We start from the raw sequence: 21,492 nt of genomic DNA, 5'->3' as shown, positions 1-21,492 counted from the left end.
AGGGAGGGCAGATCCTCATTCCCCCTCCAGGGACAGGGACAGCACCCTGTGACTGTGTTCACAGGGGTCTTAGGGTGAGAGAAGAGACGTAGATCTGACTCCCTGTTTCAGAAGGCTTGATCCAATCTATGATACAGATTACATCAAAGCTACACTAAAAGAATAAAAGAAAAGGTTCTCATCAGAAGGCTAGCTAAGAATAGAAAAAGAAAGAAGAATAACAAAGGCTTGTATCTCAGACAGAGTGTCCGAGCCAGCTGACTGTGATTGGCCATTAATTACAAACATCTAACATGGGCCAATCACAGATGCACCTGTTGCATTCCACAGCAGCAGATAACCATTGTTTACATTTTGTTCCTGAGGCCTCACAGCTTCTCAGGAGAAAAATCCTAAGGAAAGATTTTTCATAAAAAGATGTCTGTGACAACACCCAGCCCGAGGTGACATCCTCCTCTTCCTCTGCCCCGGGAGGGGACACTCTGCTGCGGCAGGGATGAATTATTCAGCAGTGGCCACTCCTCCCTCTGCCGTGCTCCGCATGAATCGCACTCCACAGGCACCTGAGCTGCCGCCAGGGATGTGATGGGGAAATGGGGAAGCATTGGATGGATGGGTGGAGCCGGTGCAGGTCCCTCCTGTAAGGACAGAGCAGCAGATGCTGGTGCCCAGCCTGGTGTCACCAGGTGTGTGTGCAAGAAGCTGGGCTGTTTGGGATGTCACCAGTGCCACCAGGGTGCCCTGCTGGTCAGGCTGGCCTTACACTGATTTTCCCTTTCCCCTGACTCAGCCTTTCCCCATCTGCTGCCCTCCTCAGGGTGAACCATAAGCTCAGTGGACCTGCATCTGCTCCATGTCTTCTCATCCCTGGACCCTCTTTGCTCCCTCCCCTGCTCTGAAAATCACTTTGAGACCCCATGTGTCACAGCATATGCCACAGTCAAGACAGCCACAATACAGAGTGCCACCATACAACTTCAGAAGGCTTCAACCCATACAAAGTGACACCAAACCTCATCAGAAGGCTTCAGGTGCCTGCCCACACAGAGTAGCATCATCTCACCTCAGAGGGTTTCAAGCATCTGCTCCTCTTGTTCTTTAGCCCAACACTTTACACCCCTCATGTTGATGCCCTGCCCCTGTGTGCCCTCTGCTCCCTTTGGTGGTTGCTCAGCACACCTGGGCACTCCATGGCTCATTGCTGTCACAGCTGTGCCCACTGGGGATGGGGCTGGGCCAGCCCAGTGACCCCAAACTGTGCCCGCAGCCCCATCCCAGTGACCCCAAACTGTGCCCACAGCCCCATCCCAGTGACCCCAAACTGTGCCTACACCCATGACTAAGCTCCTGTGTAAGTAGCCAATGTCCATCACCCTGCAGAAGCTGTACTGCAAAATAGGGCAAAAAAAGGTTTGGGCTCTGCAGCACGCTCCCAGATTGTGTGAGAAATGATTTCACAATTGTTGAAGATTCAATGCAAACTAGTCACTGAAGGTCAAGGGCTCTTGTAACAAAATAAAGAAAGAAAGCTTTTCTGAAAGCAAGAGCTGATTCATACTGACAGGCATGGCCATCTATTTAGGAAAGCTTAAAACCTCACAAACCACCACTTCTGCTGCATCTAGCAGGGTTATAAGCTCTGCTGCAACCTGTCCCTTCAGTGAAAAGAACACATTTACAGCAGTCTCCCTAGTCCTGGTGTCTAAACAACCATAAATCCACATGCAGGGGAGGTATGGTGGTGAACGCAGACAGGATTCAGGCAGGGCTTGACACAGAGTCAGCACAGAGGGGAGCAGGGCCAGCACCATCCTGGGGTAGGGAGCAACCAAACCCTCTCCAAGCAAACCTGCCCACGGCCTGCCTTACTTTAATCTGCATTGCAATGAATTAAACCTGGTTTAATATCAAAAATGAAGGCTCTAGGATCAGCAGCAATAAATGCTCCACACTCATTTTCCATATTAAGCCGGTGTGTAGCCAGGGCAAGTGTGGTAATTAGAGTCACAGTGATTTATTTGGAGGAAGGAACTGGAGGCATTCAGACATTGCCATTCTCAGTCTTGGCATGTGTTTATTCCCCTGTTGCCTGCCTGCATGATAAATCCCTCCAAGGTGCAGGGCCTGGAAGGGCTGGTGGCAGCAGGATTGGGGCTCTAGGGTGTGCAGGGAGCCTCATGTGTGTAGGGGGATAGAATATAAGAAAATAAAGATAGTGTAGAAAGTAATCTTATACCTAAGGAGCTGCATCTGGGCCAATTATCACAGATTAGGAACAGGCCTGACTTTAACAGGCCACAGCTCTAAGCAGTGAGAAGAATATGCTATCAAAGAGTGGGGTGGCTGGGTGAGAAGGGAACTGGAGTTAGTTGGCTGCTTTGTGAAGAAGAAAAAGTCAGTGCTCTGAGGAGATGCCCATGAGAAACACCAAGAAGGTGTGAAACCTTTGTGATAGGAGACAACAGCGTGGAACCCCTGTGATAAGATGACAGCACAAGTGTTGGGTGCTCTCTGCCAGTGTGTAAGAAAAGGCACCCAACAGGCTGAAAGAAGGGCTGTGCTGGGGCAGGGTGGCCTTTGCCTGTCCCAGGAGGATTCCGGCTGTAACACCAGCCAGCAAAGCCCCTCCACTGGGGCTGGCTCTGGCAGGAGAGGCCTGAGCTCCTTCAGGCACCTCGGGGACAAGAGGTCATTGAAGTTTCTGGATTTCTGCTTCTCTGTCCCGGCTCAGGCACTTTCAAGGACCCCCACCCTGGGCTGAGGGCATCACTGTCCCCAGCATCACCCACAGCCAGCAGTGGAACACTTTCCTGGGCATTTCCCAGGCTGTGGCTGCAGCATGCAGGTGGTGAGGAAGCCATGGTTACACAGGGTATTTCTGTTCTCAGCAGTCATTTGTGGAGTTCCTTTTAACTTTGTCCTGTCTTTTCACCTTTTTGGATAGGAGAAGACTTACTTTTTTTTTTTTCTTTTTTTCTCAGCTTGGCTGTGAATTCTTGTGGGTGCCTTGAAGGCTGGAGAGGTCTCTTCTTGCTGGGGAAACGAGGCTGCAGGCCTTACTCCCCAGCCATTCCAGCCCAGCTGCAGAGGCTGTGGGGTGGGATAGGTGTTCTTTTGATACTGTTTTTTTTTTTCTCCTGAAAACCTGAATATTCCCCCAGCAGCTTGCTGAGGCTGTGGGCTTGAAAACATAAATTAAGAGGACTTTCAGCTGGGCTTGCAAATACCTGGAAGCTTCATGCCAATGATTCCACAGCTCAGGGGCTGCCCCATCCCTTGGCAGCCAGAATCTGCATGTGAAAGGTTTTGCAGATGCCACTGAGATTTCTCCAGGAGGCACAACCCCCTCTGGAAATTTACCCTTGCACTTAGAGGCTTCAAACACTTCATCTTTTTCCTTACCCCAAGAAATAATCCATGGGCACTCGGGCTATGTGGATCACAAGGAGCCCTTGCCCTGAAGGAAGTTAAGGGAAGGATTTTCTTCTCTTAACACAGGAGAAGAGGGAACTCAGTGGCTGCCCAAAGGCTGTGAAAACCCTCACTCAATCCACCCTATAAATGCCTCAGGCTGCGCAGGGCTGTCACTGCCCCAAGGGGACCAGCACAAAACGCTGCTGGTTCTGATTGTCTCTGAATGTTTATTTGTTCCTCCAGGCCTCAGCCTCCAAAATCACTGGACTGCGCAAGGAATTGAAGTTTTAATGTATTCTTCAAGGATTAAATTTCAAGATCTCATAAACACCCACTGAGGCTTGGGGATATGCACCTAGAAGCAGAGGATGAGAATCCAAGAGCTGGTATTTAAAAGTGAATTAATCTGGGATTTTGAGTCAATCCTGCTATATTTAAAAGCCTCATTCTTGAGGGAACACTGCCACAAAAGCACTCTGTCCTCAGTGCTGGCACTGAGTGTGACACCCTTGGAGGGGAGCAGGGCTGGTGCCCCATACCTGTTCTGTAACCTGCCCCAAGCACCAGGAGCCCAAATCTGCTCAGGGATGGGGGCTGCAGCTTCCCCTGGCATGGCACTGAGGGATAACAGCTTGGCACAGTTCCTGCTGAGGGCCAATCACCCCAAAAGTTCCTGGGGAAAAGCACAATTTATACAAAATGTTCCCAAGACTCCTGAAGACCCCAGAGGGGAAGGCAGGACAGCCCATCCTCCTGAGCCTTGGAGCACCTGGAGTGTGTCAGATCCTCAATTAAATCCAGGAGATTTTTTCCCTTGCTTGAAGCAGTAGAAAGAAAACAAACCTCTCTTGATCATGGTTTAGCCAATGTCCAAAATCCTTCTACCTAGTGTAAGAAAACACTAGAACTATAGTGCTAATTTTTTTTGCCAATGACAAAAAGCAGCATTTTCCTTTCTTAGCATCAATGTACTTTCCAAAGGAATACAACTTGTCATACGCTTTTACCCAATACTGTCTTACTTTCTCCTGTATGGAAACAAATTTTTTTAGTTTTAGACTTGCTTTTCTGATAGTTTCTGACCAAGTCTAGTCAGTTTTTTAATCAAAGAAAGACTAGATTAACATCACTCAGCTAAACTGAGCAAAAAACAGCTGATTTACCAAATACTGTCTGGTCAAATGACACCATTATTAAGGTAAGAATAATGACAAAAAAACCACATATTAAATATTAATGCTTATGGATAGGCTCCAGTGGTGGGCACAAGGCTGCTTTTTTCATGAAGGAGGTGCAGAGAAGCCTTGAATTTCGGGCAGGGCCTGCACAGGTCCCTGTGACGGTGTCAGGGCAGGGAGATGCTTCCCCTGCCCTCAAAGGATGGGAGAAACCTCCCATGGCTGTCTATGAGAGACTGGGCTTCTTCCAGGTTTTAAAATCCTCATGAATTCCATAACCCCAGCAGCCTGGGCTTACTTCAGCCATTGGATATCACAAACTGATGTTTTTAAGGCTGGCAAAGATGGACATACATCCTGCCATTAAATCACAGCCTCCTTCAGCTGGTTGTGGCAGGTGCAGGGCACCTGGCACTGCTGGGAGCCCAAAGACAGCCCTGCAGAGCACAGAGAGAGAAGAGGAATAACGATTTTAGCCACAGAGCATTTGGATTTTTTCTCTTTTGCAGAGATGGGCTGGAAGCAGTGAGAACCGTCCATGGTGCTGAACTCCCCATCTAACACCTGAAGTGCTTGCCATCAAAATAGAAACTGAAGGAAATGGGTGGGATTGGGCCAGTCTTTCCAGCACTGCCCTGGGCTGAGCAGAGCTGGGGATGGCAGGGAAGGGGCTGGGCTGCTGCACTTGGAGCAGCTGCCACACTTGGCTGGGAGCATCTCTCTGTGCCTGTTGACACGCTGAAATAAATAGAGAATACCTTTTGATGTTGCCTTTGAATTGCTACTCTCTCTTCCTCCTTGTCCCCAGGGTATTTTATTGGACTTCATAATAAAGCTAGAGGGAGGGGCAGAAGGGGGAAAGTTCTTTGAGTTTATTGTAAATGAGCAGAGTTTTATCATCCCTCTGCTCCCATTTTAGATTTTCCCTGTAATCTTATTTACAAGCTGAATACCAAGTGCTGGATTAATCAGTAGGTGATCAATAACACCAAGAGGGGCTCCTTGAGCTGCAACCATTTAAAGCCAATCAGTTCCCTTGCACATGGGTATGGAAGCTGTATTTTGGGTGGAAAGGTGCTCTTGAGAGATCTCAGCATGGTCCCATTTTTGCATATTGAACCAGGGGTCTGGCAAGCCCCAGTTCTGTGAGCCACCAGCCTAGCCATGAACTGAAAGCTCAGCACGAGCCATGGTTTGGGGTGATAGTGTCATCTTATTGCAAAAGTTCCATACCTTGGTGATTTCTCATGGGCAGCTCCTCACAGCACAGCCAACAAACTCCAACTCTCTCCTTACCCAGCTCGCCCACTGTTTTATAGCACTCATCCTCACTGGACACAGCTGTGGCCTGTTAGAGCAGGCCTGTTCCTAACCTTTGGTGATTGGCACAGCTGCAACTCCTCAGGGGTGAGATTGCCTCCTGCACTGTTATCTTTATTTCCTTACATTCTATCCCCCCACAGAGTGGGATGTAGTCAAACCCTCCCCAGTGGCCATCCCCTTCAAGGCAGGGGCACCACAGACACCAGCTCTGCTTGTCCTGACCCCAGTGCAAACCAGGATCAGTGATCCCTCAACACAGAGATGTGCCTGGCAAGGCAGGATCTGTCCCTAGAGCCACAGGAAGTTTGGGCTGGTGTGCTGGGGAACACATCAAGCCCTGTCTGCTGCTAATTAGCACAACTGCCCTCCCTGGGATTGCTAATTTTATTATTTCTTACTGTCCTCTCTTTTGCATTCAGCTTTGTCTTTCATTCACCTGAAGATGCTGGCAACCCCAGTGCACTTTTAATTCAAAATAAAGAAATATATCTGAGTTTTAAAAAGTACTGCAGAGAGGACAGAGAGAAGGCTTTTGCCATCTCTTTGTTATTCTATAGCCCAGACCTGGCAAAAACCAAGTGGCTAAATTCAGATGTTACCTCTTGTGTGAGCACCCTGAGCAGAGGGGCCAGGACATGGGTACTTGCCTGAGCTGCCTGCCCACAGCCTCCCCCTTCCAGCTCCCACACTGCCTGGTGTGAAAAATGCATGGTTCATGACTGGCTTTTTGCAAATATTAAAATGAATATGTGTTATGTTAGAAAGTTATGCTGTATTAATTTTCTTAAGTAGTGTGTTAAATATAGTTTTGGGTTATAACATAAGGTTAAAATAGAAACTGTGTATGTAGGATATTTTTCTGAAGAAAGGAACGAGGTGCTCATACTGTGACAGCAGCCACAGGACAGCTAAATCTTTCAGAGAAAGAGAATTTATTGCTCTCTTATAAGAAGAAACGAACTTCTTCCTACCTTGCGAGGCCCTGAAGACGCTGTCCGGATTCAGAGGAAGAAGCTGACACTGACCAGACAGAATCCTGTGTTTGAATGGAATTTATGCATCATGTATGAGATGTATGAATATGCAACAGGCTGTTGTTTTAAAGGGTTAATCCTCTGTTAACGTGAGTCCTTTTTCGGGTTTATTTTGCCCAGAAAGAGGCACCCAGACTGTCTGTAACTCTTTGTTTCTATTGTCTTATATTGTCCTAATCCAAATTGTCCAAATTATTATTACTCTAATTATATTGCTATATTTATAACCATTTTATTACTATTAAACTTTTAAAATTTTAAAAACAAGCGATTGGCGTTTTTCACACGGGGAAAGTGCCTGCTGGGTCCCAGCCTGTTGCTGCCTCCCTCTCCCCTTGCTGTCTCCCCCTTACTCAGCAGCAGCATCATCTCCCCCAGGCCATCCATCACCCTGGATTAGCCATTAGCTCAGTCACCCATTGGCTCCCGTGGATGCTGTTAGCATTCCAGCCACCACGATGAATGGCCTGACACCGGAACCCTTCTGGATCACAGGGAGAAGCCAATCAATTATTTCACTCCCCTGCCTGCTGCCAGCACCCGGGGCTGGAGCATGCTCTGATCCCTTAATGGCAATTTGAAACACCGTCAAGAGAGTGGTGCATTTCATTTCCCTCCGTGCATGGCCAGTGCCAGGAGGGTGCTGTCACAAACCCTTGGTGGGACAGGCTGTCCCCTGATGCTCCTGACCATCCCTGCATCCTCCCAGGGATCACAACCCGACTGCCCTGCAGCCATGGGAAGCACTGCAGGTACTCCAGCCTCCCAGGCAGGCAGAGGAAAAGGGAGGAATTGTGTGCAAAAAGGAGAGAAAAAGCCTTAATTGGAGTGCCCTGTCTCTCAATTCACCTAAAGCCATCCAGTTCCCAGCAGCAGCGTGGCTCTTGCTCACTTCCCTTCTCTCATGTACAAATATAGCACAATAATTAGATGAGGGCTCTTTGCCCTCTCGTTGGCAGCTTGTCCTGTGTGGAGCAGGGTCAGGCAGCCAGCAGGGCGTGTGGGGCTGGGCACAGCATCTTCTGAGCACACAGCCTCACCCCAAACACCCTCCATCCTGGGAAACAGGGGGACAGCCCCCAGGTGTTGGAACCCTGGGCATGGGGAATGTTTCTCTGCCTGTCCTGAGATGTCCTGACCCCCAGGTGAACACTGCTTTCAGCCTTCACCCATGGAGAAAGCTCCCAAGGCTTTGGGATGAACTGGAATCCACAAGTGTGTGAAACAGACAGTGGTAGTGTCCTAGGTTAGAATATAAAGATGTATTCTATTCCCATCCTCAAGAGCTGCTGAAACCAGGAGGGGCATTGGTTTTTTCCTTGTCTCCTGTTAATGGGCCTTTCCATGACTCAGAGATAACTCCTTCCAGAAGTCCTTTCTGTTTAATGAACCCACCCCATGGCTCAGAGCATGATACCAGCCCATTGTGAGATGCTCCACCCAGGGGGAGGAGCTCAGCATCCCCACCTGGATATAATCTGGGGTTTGGGACACAACAGTCAATCTTTCCACTGGGTTCCCAGAGGAATGGCTGCCTTTTCCACTGGGTTCCCAGAGGAATGGTTGCCTTTTCCACTGGATCCTCAGAGGAAGACTACACCCCCTCTACAGGATCCCTGCTCCAACAGAACCCTGACACTGCAGGAGGACTGCAGCCACCATTCCAACTGGACTGCTACCAACACCCTGACCCACAGGGTGTCAGGTTGTGTTCTGACTTTGTCAGTGGTTTTTCTTTTGTATTATTGCATGTATTTTGGTTTTCCTTTTCCTAATAAATTGTATTTCTGACTTGGAATCTCTCACTGGTTTTGCTTTCAAACCAGAACATATCGTTTATCACAGGGTGAAAAACTTTGAGTTTTGGATTTTTAGTATGGAGGTAGATGGGAGACAAGATGGAGGATTTTGGGTGTTTTCTGATCTCCTTCTTGTTCTTCATCTGCTCCATTTTCTGCAGTGTTGGTGGCACAGGGTGATTGGTTAGAAAGAGCCCCAATGCAGATGTTGTGTGAACAGACAAATAATTAGTTATTGGTAGAAAGGCAGAAATAAAATTCATTCTAAGAGTTAATGGGACAAAATAGTTTTAAAAGACCTTGAACCTGTGTATCTTGTGACTTCTGTTGCCTTTCTCTTTGTGTGCCAAGTCTGGTGTGCAGACAGCATGCTGAACTGTTGGTGAGAGAAAACATAAACAACAACCTGAAGACTGAAAAAAACCAAAAGTCTGTTCATCTCTCAATCCTGGCACAGAACTATTTAGGGGTCTCCACATCAGGGGACCCTAGAGGGGATTTCTGCACCCAGAAACCCCCAGCTCCAAGGGGACACCACACAGCTGGTTTGGCTGCTGGGTGTGGGTCACTGCACCAAAAGGATCCCATGGTGTTTAAAGCACTGTGTCCTCCATAGGCTCCCCAGACAATTATCCAAAACCCATGATCAGTGGGGTGAGATGAGTGGAAGGACAGTTTCCCTGCCCACTGCCCCATTTCTGCAGGGCTGGTGCAGCCAGTGTTGCTGAAGGAAATCCTTGCAGCATTTTCTGCTCCTGGGGCTGTGTGTAAAGGGAAACAACAAGCTGGGGAATGCTGAGCCTGCTCCCAGCTCCCTTCAGCCTGCATTAAACACAAGTCATTTCAGGACAAACCATCCCATCTCCTGGTTTACAACACTCACATTCAGATGTCTCAAGCCCTTTGGGATCCAGAGCAGATGCTTGGTCCCCTCACTGAGCTCTGCTCCCACCCCCAGGAAAGAGAAGCAGAGCTGCTCTCACACAGTCAGGGGACTCTGAGCTGCTCTCTCCTCTCTGTGGTGGCTGTGAGAGCTTTAATGTCTTTGTACACACTTAGAATGAGTTTTTCACTCTATAACGATGATCAAAGTGAAGGAATTGCCAAAACTGAGCTCAACATCAAGGCAAGCAGTGTGGGACCTGATGTCCTCCTGGAGATCACATCTCAGCTGGGCAGCAGGGCTGTGAAGAGCATTGCAATCCTCCTGTGGGCTGCAGGAATGGGCAGAGCATTGCAATCCTCCTGTGGGCTGCAGGAATGGGGAGAGCATTGCAATCCTCCTGTGAGCAGCAGGAATGGGGAGAGCATTGCAATCCTGTGGGCAGCAGGAATGGGGAGAGCATTGCAATCCTGTGGGCTGCAGGAATGGGGAGAGCATTGCAATTCTGTGGGCGGCAGGAATGGGGAGAGCATTGCAATCCTCCTGTGAGCAGCAGGAATGGGGAGAGCATTGCAATCCTCCTGTGAACAGCAGGAACGGGGAGAGCATTGCAATCCTTTTTGCTGCAGATGGGAGCATTGCATCTCCTTGAACAGCAAATGGGAGAGCATTGCAATCCTCCGTGGGCTGCAGAGGAGCATTGCACCTGTAGCACAGAATGGGGAGAGCATTGCAATCCTCCTGTGGGCTGCAGGAATGGGGAGAGCATTGCAATCCTCCTGTGAGCAGCAGGGCTGAGGAGAGCATTGCAATCCCCCTATGAACAGCAGGGCTTTTCTCTGTGCAGGTGTGGAGAGGCAGCCTAGATGGAAGGCACCAGCTAAATATAAACTCTGATTTAAAAGATAAGTATATTAAAAGATGGTAAGTGGTTTCATTGTTTGGGAGCAAGGACCTCCAAACCATTCACTGGAAAAGACTCAGCCAGCCTCAGCAGAGCCAGTAATTAAAGGTAACTAGCCCAAAGCAGTCACAGCACAAATAAAGCAAGGAAAGAAGATTGCACTCCTGTGGTGAGCTGACCTTGGTTGGATGCCAGGTGCCCACCAAGCTGCTCTATCCCTCCCCTCCTCAGCAGGAGAGGGAATGGGATGGGGTGGGAGGAGAAAATCAGGTGGAAAAACCACTCATGGGTCGAGATGAAGGCAGTTTAACAAAGTGAAAGGCTCAAACCAGCAAAGATCTTAAAGATCAAACCTCCTAAAGATCTGTGTGCCCAGGGAGGTCACCCCATGCCATCTCAAGCACCCGTGGCAGGGCTCTGTCCAACTGGCACCACCCTGCCCCTGGGCACCCCAAGGGAGGGGGATCCATAGTCTTGGTCGTGCTCAGCCTTTCCAGGTCCTGGACTGGGCTGCAGTGTTTAAACAAAGTGATAAAAGGGATTTAAGAGGCAGCAGGAGGCCTCCTGAAGAGGATGAAAGGAATAATCTCTGACCGTGTTCACAGGGGTCTTAGGATGAGGGAAGAGACGAGGATCTGACTCCATGTTTCAGAAGGCTGATTTATTATTTTATTATATATATTATATTAAAACTATACTAAAAGAATAGAAGAAAGGATTTCATCAGAAGGCTGGCTAAGAATAGAAAAAGATAGAATGAATAACAAAAGCTTTTGTCTCTGACAGAGAGTCTGAGCCAGCTGACTGTGATTGGCCATTAATTAGAAACAACCACATGAGCCAATCACAGATGCACCTGTTGCATTCCACAGCAGCAGATAATCATTGTTTACATTTTGTTCCTGAGGCCTCCCAGCTTCTCAGGAGGAAAAATCCTAAGGAAAGGGTTCTCCATAAAAGATTTCTGTGACAATAACCGACAAGAAATGGAGAGAAGGGGAAGGGAAGGGAAGGGAAGGGAAGGGAAGGGAAGGGAAGGGAAGGGAAGGGAAGGGAAGGGAAGGGAAGGGAAGGGAAGGGAAGGGAAGGGAAGGGACATCTGGCTCTGTGAGCCAGTTGGGCACTCACAGCTCAGGGGATGCTGTACATGTTCAGTGTACAGCAGAGCACATCCCCTCAGCTCCTCCCAAAGCTGATTTTTCACCCATCCGCTGGTCAGGAGTCCCCACAGGTCCTGGGGTACTTCACTGTCCCTTGAAGCTGCTCTTCAGAGCATCCAATGCCCTTTGTCTGAAAGGCAGCTTTGCCACAGGGGGAGCAGGCCAAGAACACCTCCTGGGTTTCAGCAGGTACAAATCCCCAAGCATGTGGGACATTAGCACTCACAAAACTGAGCTCTCCAAACCTCTGCCAGCCCTTTTCTGCACAAGGTAGACGCACTGGGCCAGGGAAACTCAGGTTGTAGCACCTCTCCTGTGGAGGCAGGCTGAGAAAATTTGGATTGCTCAGCCTGGAGAACGCTGGAGAACCTCTTCAACCTGGAGAATACCCTTCCAGTATCTAAAGGAGCTCCAAGAGAGCTGGAGAGGGACTTTCAGCAAGTGCATTGAGGGATAGGAAAGGGGGAATGGCTTTAAACTGACAGAAGGCAGGTTTAGATTAGACACAAGGGAAAAATGGTTTACAGTGAGGGTGAGGCCCTGGCACAGGGTGCCCAGAGCAGCTGGGGCTGCCCCATCCATGGGAATGTCCAAGGCCAGGCTGGATGGGGCTTGGGGCAGCCTGGGACAGGGGAAGGTGTCCCTGCCATGGCAGGGGATGGAGTGAGGTCTTCTTTGAGGTCCCTTCCAACCCAACCATTCTATGATTTAATAATTTAAGCCTCCTTGAGCCTGTGGGGCTTTGCAGCCTGGTCCCTGTGCTCTCAGCCACGCCTGCCTCCTCTCCCTCCTCTGCACTAAAGATGGACCCTGACATCAGCAGAACTAAGCACCTGTCCAGGAGAGGAAAGCAAGATTGATTTGACTCCAAATGCTGCCAAGTGCATAAAGCCAACACACTGGGAAAAATAAGGCAGGCAATTTCATCCTGGTTGCCTTCAGCAACAATGACATTAGGTGTTATTTGATACAAGAGAAGAGCCAATATTTCCAGACTGAAGGGCAATTATTTAAACCTGTGTGTTTAGAGGGTCTGGAAGCTGTTCAGAGCGGGAGCACTGGAAACAGCTTCTGACTTGGGATTGTGTGGGCCCAACACTGTTCTTGATGGCTTCACCCTAGTCCAGAATTCATATTTAAAGCAAACTTGGGGCAAAGTTTCCAAAAGCAGTGTTATCTCGATTATTCTCCACCATCCATAACCATCAGCTGGATCAGCACTAAAAGTCAAGTGCCAAAAGTTTTTGCCAAGCCTGTATTTGCAGCTAGGAGCACAGGAAGAACCCTGCTCACCTCGCTGAGCACAAGCTCTGCAGCCCCAGCCTCATAATGTGAATGTCAGTGGCTGAACCTCCAGCCAGCCTTTGTCTCTGGCACAGCAATGCATTGCTGGGGCTGGGAAATATTAAATGAGGCATTGGAGTCAAAAAAGAACAAAATTGCAAATCCAGAGGCTGCTTTCCAATGCCCCTGGGCTTGGCTGGGACTGCCTGTGACGTAACCAGGGATGGATTTATGGCAAAGCCACCAAGCAGGGGCACCAGGGCTGGCAGGGGATAGGGCCCTGCATGGTGGTAAGAGTGAGGGAAACCCAAGGTCCTGAACGATGGCAAAAGTGAGGAAAACCCAAGGATAGGTTGGATTGGATGATCTCCAGAAGTCCCTTCCCACCCTGACAACTCTGTGATTTGGTGATTATGGCAGGATAAGAATCAGAAATAAATTCCAAGCAGTTTTTCTGCTTGCCCAGGTGAATTTACCACAAGAACTGGAGGAGTTCCCACTGCAGCCCCACCTCAGCCCCTCTCTGTGGGCTGTAAGGAACCCTTAGCAGCTGCCTCACTGAGTATATATTGCCCTATCACAGGCTCATGTTGTGCAACTGCTCCTTTTGATTTCTGCCCAGCATCTTTTAGGACTGATCCCTTCATTTGCAAAACCTTCACAGGTATTTTTATCACTGACTCTTCAGACAAAATTATTTCTGCATAAACAGTCCCTGCTCTCTGCTAGCAAGCATTGTGCTTGGACTGGAGAAAAGAAGGTCCCTGCAGCCTGGACATCTCTCCTTGAACCTGAGAGCACTATTTCTGCACAGTGACAGGCTTCCCTCAGCCTAACTGGGTCTGAGAGAGTGAAATCAGTCCTTCCCTGTGCAGACAGATGCTGCATTGTGATGCTAGCCCAGAGACAAAGCAAGCAGCTTAGACTGTACTGACAAAAGTCCTAATGGAATAATTAAACTCAAATAATTCAATTAACACTGCAATTGAGTAATTGCATTTGGAGCATGGCTGTAATTGAGCAATATTTGTATTGTCCCAGCCATGAGGATAGGCAGAGTCTCCTTTCAGCAGGCAGAAGGAGACAGATGGTGCTAATAAAGGGCAGGAGATGGATGTGAGGTCACCAGATTAAGTGTGCTTCCTTTTTTTGGCCAGAGAAAGAAGTCAAACCACTGTGATCCCGTTGCCTTTAAAAGCCTAAGTAACAGAAATAGAAGAGACTGCAGGATTGCAGGAGTCTGCTTTACCGTTAATTACTTTTTATTGAAAGCTCCCAGCCCGCTTGGCATTGCATCAGCGAGAGGGCAGCCGTGTCCCTGCCCACAGAGCCTGATCTCCATCGAGCTCAGACAGCAGCAGCAGGAGCTGGGACCTGGGGAGGAATGTCTGCTTCCCTTGGCAACTGAGCCAGCCTGCAGAGCACGGGCCAGGAGGCAGCAGACAGAGCTCAGTGAGATAAAGCAGAGACAGGAAAATAAACCAGCGATTTGGGGCTGCCTCCCTTGTGCTGGTGTGGCTGCATGCTGAGATTGCTCAGAGCAGGGAGCGGCTCTGGGGCAGGTAAATTCCACTCCTGACAGCCCCACTTGCACTGCAGCCCAGTTTGAGGAGTGTCCAGAGTAACTGCTCCACTGCCCACTAACTCTTCTTTCCCTACAAAGCAGCAGCAGCAGCATTGCAGCAAATGAAAAAGCCACTGCCTCCATTTACCTGTGAGTACAGGGGCTGCAGGTGCTGCATGTGGATCTCACACAGAATTCACAGAATCACCATGTTGGAAAAGACCTTCAAGATCATTGAGTCCAGCCCAGCCCCAACACTACTGTAAAAGCAGATGACCCAAATGTCTGGGAAGAAGGATGCATCTGACTCCATTGAAATCAGAAGGCTAATTAATTACTTTATTATACTATATAATATAAAAGAGATACACACTATACTGCAATACACTACATCTAAACTGAAACTGCACAAGCACTCAACTGAACAAAATCTTGTGTCTGTCTGCTGACCCACAGTCTGCACACACACCTGGCCCTGACAGGCCAAGGAAACAAAACCCCATCACTCTGGGTAAACAATCTCCATATTGCATTCTGCTTTGGCACAACACAGGAGCAACAAATGAGATAAGAATGGTTTTGATCATTCTTTTCTCTGCTTCTCTCACTGCTTCTCTCAGGTTCAGAGAATGTGAATCGCACATAACACCTCACCCAAACCCTGGCACGCAGTGCCACATCCAGGCTTTGTTAAACACACCCAGGGATGGGGACTCCACCACCTCCCTGGGCAGCCATTCCACAACTTTATCACCTTCCTGTAAAAGCTTTTTCCTCATATCCAACCTGTATTTCCCTTGGCACAGCTCGAGGCTGTGTGCTCTGGTTGTGTCAGTTCCTGCAGACAGAGCCCAGCCCCAGGTGAGCACAGGCACCTTTCAGGAGCTGTGCAGAGCGATGGGGGCACCCCTGAGTCTCCTTTTCTGCAGGCTGAGCACCCCCAGCTCCCTCAGGGGTTCCTCTCAGGGTTTGTGTTCCCAGCCCCTCTCTCTGGATGTGCTCAGTGTCCCAAGGTCCTTCCCAAGCTGAGGGGCCAGAGCTGGGCACAGCACTCAGGGTGTGCCCTCACAGTGCCAGGGACAGGGACAGGGGCAGGATGAGCTCCCTGCTCCTGCTGGGCATTCCCTTGAGGCTCAGGCCTTGGGGAACACAGGCAGTTGGGCTTTCAAGGATTAGTCTCAGCCAAACCCCAGCTGTAGCTCACAGCCTGCCAATATTTGAGGATGGGGTCTTTCCTGGGAACTCAACTTCATCTGGTAGCCTGAGGTGCTGGGAATGGAAAAGTTAACAGCTTGGTTAACCCCTTCCAGTCTGAGAAGTCACTGCAAGCATGATGTCTATCTTCTCCAGCTATTCTGAGCTAGGCTCTTGGCAGCTTTGTTAGAGTACCACAAATCTGCCTCTCTCTTCCTTCCCGAGAGTAATTACAGTTTTTTAATTTTTTTTTATTTCCAACTCCCAAAGCTTTCTAAGCAATTTAAACTTGTTTGGCAGATTTTTTTTTTTTAAGAAAGAGGCAGCTGATGCCAGTATGCTGTTTGCAGCTCCTCTCCCCTCCCACTCTCAGCAACATCTGAGCTTGGTGGTTAATGACTGTGAGACCTCTCTGCCTCTGTCAGTGTTAGCTGGAATGATGGGTTTACACCATGCATGTCAACAAGCATCTAGATGGAAAATAAACCTACTGATGCTCCCACTGTTGGGGAAACGAGTGTGCTGATTCAGGCATCTCCCTCCACGTGGATGACAGGCACATCCTGCTCTGATCACTGAGGGCCCTGTTGGATCCTTCTGTGTGCACAGGGACAGAGCCATGGAAAACAGGCTTTGGTAGCTCAGCTCCTTGCTCCCATTTCACAGAGGTTGCTCACACATGCAAAATGGACTCTGTTGAACTTTTCCCAGGCAGGAAAAGCACAGGACCACCTCCATGTAGGAGAGGGCTAACACCCCCAGCTTCTCTTCCAGCCTGTGCCTCAGGAGGGCATTTCACAGAATTCACAGAATGACTGGGTTGGAAAAAACCTTCACAGAATTACCAGGCTGGAAGAGACCTCAAGATCATTGAGTCCACCCCAGCCCCAATACCTCACCCAAACCCTGGCACCCAGTGCCACATCCAGGCTTTGTTAAACACACCCAGGGATGGGGACTCCACCACCTCCCTGGGCAGCCATTCCACAACTTTATCACCTTCCTGTAAAAGCTTTTTCCTGATACCCAGCCTGTATTTCCCTGGGCACAGCTCGAGGCTGTGTGCTCTGGTTGTGTCAGTTCCTGCAGACAGAGCCCAGCCCCAGGTGAGCACAGGCACCTTTCAGGAGCTGTGCAGAGCGATGGGGGCACCCCTGAGTCTCCTTTTCTGCAGGCTGAGCACCCCCAGCTCCCTCAGGGGTTCCTCTCAGGGTTTGTGTTCCCAGCCCCTCTCTCTGGATGTGCTCAGTGTCCCAAGGTCCTTCCCAAGCTGAGGGGCCAGAGCTGGGCACAGCACTCAGGGTGTGCCCTCACAGCGCCAGGACAGCCATGGCCATCTCCATTCCCACACTCCCACTTGGATTTGCAGCAAGAGGAAGCAGAAGCAGCTCAGCTCCTTTGGGCACAGTGTCCTGCTGCAGACCTGTGGCAGGGTAGGGCACAGAGCTGAGCAGGGGCTCCTTTTCCTGGAAGGCACAGGGCAATGCAAGGGACAAACACGTCCTTGTGATGGGAGAGCCACATGATGGTGACGAGTCTGCTGTGACTCACAGCCCAGGAGATGCCGTGATATTGCACCACTGGCCTGCTCTGTCCACCTGCTCTGAGGCACAGCTTTAGCATTCAAGGCCATATTTACTCTAGGATCTCATTTTCCCACCACAAGAGCAATCCCAAATCAAGCTGGAGAGTTGACCTTGCTCACCATAGCAGCTTGTCTTCTGGTTAAGATCCTGCACACAAACTCATTTCCAGCTCTTTTGGAGTTTCTTCAAATGGCTTCAGGCTCTGTGTGCTTTGGTTTTATCAGGTGTTTGGCATCAGCCCCATCTCCAACTCCTTCCAGTGGGTACCAAAACATTCTGCTTCCAGGTGACAAATTCCATGGACAATATGCCACACTACTCACATGGGGGTTTCTCCCTGCTTTGGTAGGGCATTTAAACAATTTTCTCTTTCTTTTTTGATCCATACCAACTTTCTTTTGTTTCTGTGCTGCACTCTCTTATATTACCCAATTTTATACCAAAAAATACTATATAACAAACTTGTATTTAAGCTGGTCCATGATCCTTCCAAGGAAAACAATTTCAACAGAAAGGAATTTAGCTTGATAAATGCTGCCCAAGACCTGCCCTGATCATCCTTATGCTGCACTGCACAGCTTTCATTAACTTATGAATGAATTCCTGTTGTGTCTCATGGCTTCCTTCAGATGTTATTATGCCAGCTCCCAAGGACATAAACAATTCTCTTGATTTAAGAAAGTAGGCTGAGATGTTGCTTGGCTGTGGTTTGGAACGGAAACAACATTGGAAAACACATTTTATTCAAGAAAACAAGAATATTAGTTCCAAATAGAAGCAGTGGTCCAATTTAAATAAACTCACTGAGCATAAACTTGGGAACTCATGATGCAAGAGAACAGAAATGGGGTTTTCTATTACTGCAGCCATTCTCTTCATTCAGCATCTGTATCACAGCAAGCAGTTAATCACCTTCAGCTCTCTTATCCAAGCACTGGCTCAAGACAACCTTGCAGAATCTTTGTGAAACTTTTCCCTTCATCTGAGGGATGCCCTGCCCCTGGCCTGAAGGTAGCTCCAGGATAAGAACAATTCTAATGCCCTAATTTATCTATTTACCTCCTGATCTTAGAGCAGAATCTTGTGGTATTTATTTGGGTTTATTTTTGTGGGTGGGGTTGGGTTTTTTTGGTTTTTTGTTTGTTTGTTTGTTTGTTTGTTTGTTTTAAATATACATTGGCTGCTCTAAATAGGGAAAAGGATGGAGGCAAGCATGCATATGCATGTAGGCCTAAAACGAGATGTGACATCCCCTGTTCCAGGTCAGGGCACAGCAATCTGTCACCCAGGCACTGCACACACAGCCCTGCTTACCCAGAAATAGGTGCTGCAAGGACAGCACAGAGACTCAGGCTGTTGGGAGCATTTGAGAGGGTTCATGAACTCCCAACACCAATTCCCCTTTCATCTGCTGTTGATAAAAGTAATTGCAATGGGCCACCTTAGTCTGACCCCCAGAGTGAGACAAGGTTCCCAGCCCAATAAATCTCCATGACTCAAGTGCCCAGGCCCTCTTGGAGACCTCATAGCTATTCCAGGCACAGTCCCCTTCCCACAGCTTCCTTTGGCACAGGATTTTCAGTGCTGGTGACATTCTAACAAAGGTGTCTCATCAGCCCTGAGCTCAGGGTGGCTGGCTGCTCTGAACTTCCCTTTCAACACAGTGGCTTTAAAGAAACTTTGATCATGTCTTTCTTCTCCCCCTTGTGCTTTTGCCCAGTTCACATCACTCCTTCACTTTCAGCTTCTCAATCCATACCCATCATTTAGTTTGCCCTAAACACAGTTTAAGGCTCATCTAGTTTCTCACAGTGCTGTTCCTCACCATTTACCTCATCCTGGATGGAATTCCTGGGCTCAGCTCAGGTGAGAAAGGTATGGCTGACTATCCCAGGTGAAGTCAATACCTCATCCCCCTCTATATATTCGTCAGCTTGCCACAGTGCCCCCCAAGAGCAGCTCTGGGGATATAACTATAGGAATCTGGGTCAGGTTCCCAGTCACAGAAATTCCCCAGGGGTGTTAAACTCTCATTACCTGGTCCCTGTCAGGGGTGGAACCCACCCAGAGCTCACAGTATTCAACTCAAGTATTGGTGCTTGCATTTGTACATTTCCTAATCTTTTTGGCAAATATCTGCCTTGCCCACATCACTTGAGTTAACAAAATCAGCTGTGTCCATCTCCATTCCCATCCTGTTCCTTTTTACACAGCTTTCTGACATGACAAGAGTTTTCCAGAAGAGGTGTGTGGCTCTTTTTCTCTCTGCTCAGCAGCTGCAGGAGACAGGCTGCCAAATAGAATCAGAGAATTGTTTCAGTAAATACAACATAGCACTCTTGGAAGTGTTTGCTGCGTTGTGATACCATCAAGTTAAAATGGCATGGTTTGAAAAAAAATATTGATCAGCATCAGAAGTGAGTTTGCAGGCTGCTGAGCTGCACAAAGGAGACACCCAATTAAAGAGAGATGGTCTCTAAGGACTGGAGGTGGACAGTAGCTGCTATCATTCTGGCAGCTTCCTATGATCTTCTCTTCAGAAATGAGTGTGTGGAGGCAGAGAAAAAAGATGAAAGGGAGGCCTTGAGATGAGAAAGGCCCAAATGATCAAAGATTCCCATGGATTGAGAGAAGTACTCCAGAACCAAAGGCATTCCTCTGTTGCCTGTGTCACTGTTGCCCTGGAGTGGATTTCAAAACCTTCTTTAAGCATTACCTGGGATGTGGGGACACACATCAGGAAGCAGAGAGAAACTTTTCAGGCCTTGGGGAAGGCTGAAATTCTGAATGACTCTGACTTTTTCTGAATAGGTTCATTTCTTTATAACCAGATTCCACTGGGGATGTGTGGTACTGGCTACCTTTGAAGCAGGGGCTCAAGAGGCCTCTCAATTCTGTCAACACTCCTGACAGCCTGCAGCATCTGCTGCTTTTGTGCCATGGTCCTTCACTAGGAGTGCCTTTACACCCTCCAGGTTCTGCTGTGATGCTGCTGCTTGTGTCCCCTTCAGACAGGAGACACATCAAGGGAGGACAGAGCTGTTCACCAGCTCTGATCTGAGTGAGGGGAAATGAATCACACCCTTCACCCACATCCAGCAAGGGTCAGATATGCCAACTGCAACCTGCCAGGAGGCTCTGCTGAGAAATGTCCTAATGGGAGAACAGTCAGGGGAGATAAAGCACTCAGGAAAGGAGAGAAGAGATCAGAGTCTCCTGAAAAGAGCACAGAACAAACAATCTGTGATGGGAAGGGAAAAACAGAGATGCTGCTCACCATCCTCTGATGAATTCATCACAACCTGAAAGTGAATTTTGCCCGAAGGAGAAAACAGAATGAAGAGAGACACCAAGACAGCAAAGAGAGATACCAAGAGAAAAATCATCTCCTGTTTGTGAAGATCACAGGAAAAAAAACAAACCAGCCCCCAGCATATTCCAGGCACCCTCCCTGGAGCCAGGACCAGGGGCAGACAATGCCTGTCTGTGGCAGCAGCTCCTGAAGGGGATCCCAGGGAACAAGGAGGAATCCAGGCTGCAGGTGCTGCAGAGCAGAGGGTGAGAGTCCACAGCAACAGCAGCAGGTTGAAAAGGAGTTGCTGCAGCAGGAGGGAGACAGATGTGTCTGTACACGTAGGTACAGCTCAGTCATTTTAGATAAACTCGGTCTGGAGGGAAGGATAAACTGATAAAGCAGTGTTTCCCACAGGGCAAGAAGTACACAGAGTTTGGATACAAACTTCAAACTGAACAGCAGAAAAATGAAGTAGTCTTTTAAGACAAACAGAGGGGTATATATATGATGGTATCAACAGCAGACCTGGAGGAAGATGAGAATGAGAGCGTGCAGGTTTAAGGGAAGAATCTAAATGTAGGTTCTTGCCCTACCTCAGGCGTTTACATGGAGCAACTCATCTGAGTTTTCTCTTCCTGCAGCTATAGAATGAGGTGTCTTGGCCCCAGAGCAGTGAGTGGACAAAGGGGAATATGAAAAGAGGTGAAATTCAGACAGTGAGTTGGGCCATGTATTTTAGCACATCACCATCATTCTGAGAGAAGGCAGGAACAAGTCTGTGATGGTGTTCACAGGGGTCTCAGGTTGAGGGAAGAGACGAGGATCTGACTCCATGTTTCAGAAGGCTTGATTTAGTATATTATGATATATATTG

At 48.7% G+C, this 21,492-nt stretch overlaps 1 long non-coding RNA gene across 1 annotated transcript; it reads right to left on the bottom strand.

Moving 5' to 3' along the window:
* Window positions 1-2,570: 2,570 nt before the first annotated feature.
* On the bottom strand, window positions 2,571-5,882 carry LOC135447751 (uncharacterized). The gene is made up of 3 exons (XR_010440290.1): window positions 5,826-5,882; window positions 5,351-5,427; window positions 2,571-5,029 (listed from the first exon to the last, which is right to left on the bottom strand). It is a non-coding gene; the product is annotated as an uncharacterized LOC135447751 (long non-coding RNA).
* Between the last annotated feature and the right edge of the window lie 15,610 nt (window positions 5,883-21,492).

Source organism: Zonotrichia leucophrys, chromosome 4A, assembly GCF_028769735.1.
Source record: "Zonotrichia leucophrys gambelii isolate GWCS_2022_RI chromosome 4A, RI_Zleu_2.0, whole genome shotgun sequence".
NCBI lineage: Eukaryota > Metazoa > Chordata > Aves > Passeriformes > Passerellidae > Zonotrichia > Zonotrichia leucophrys.
Note: the sequence above shows the minus strand (reverse complement) of the source record. Positions and strands in the feature narration are given on the sequence as shown.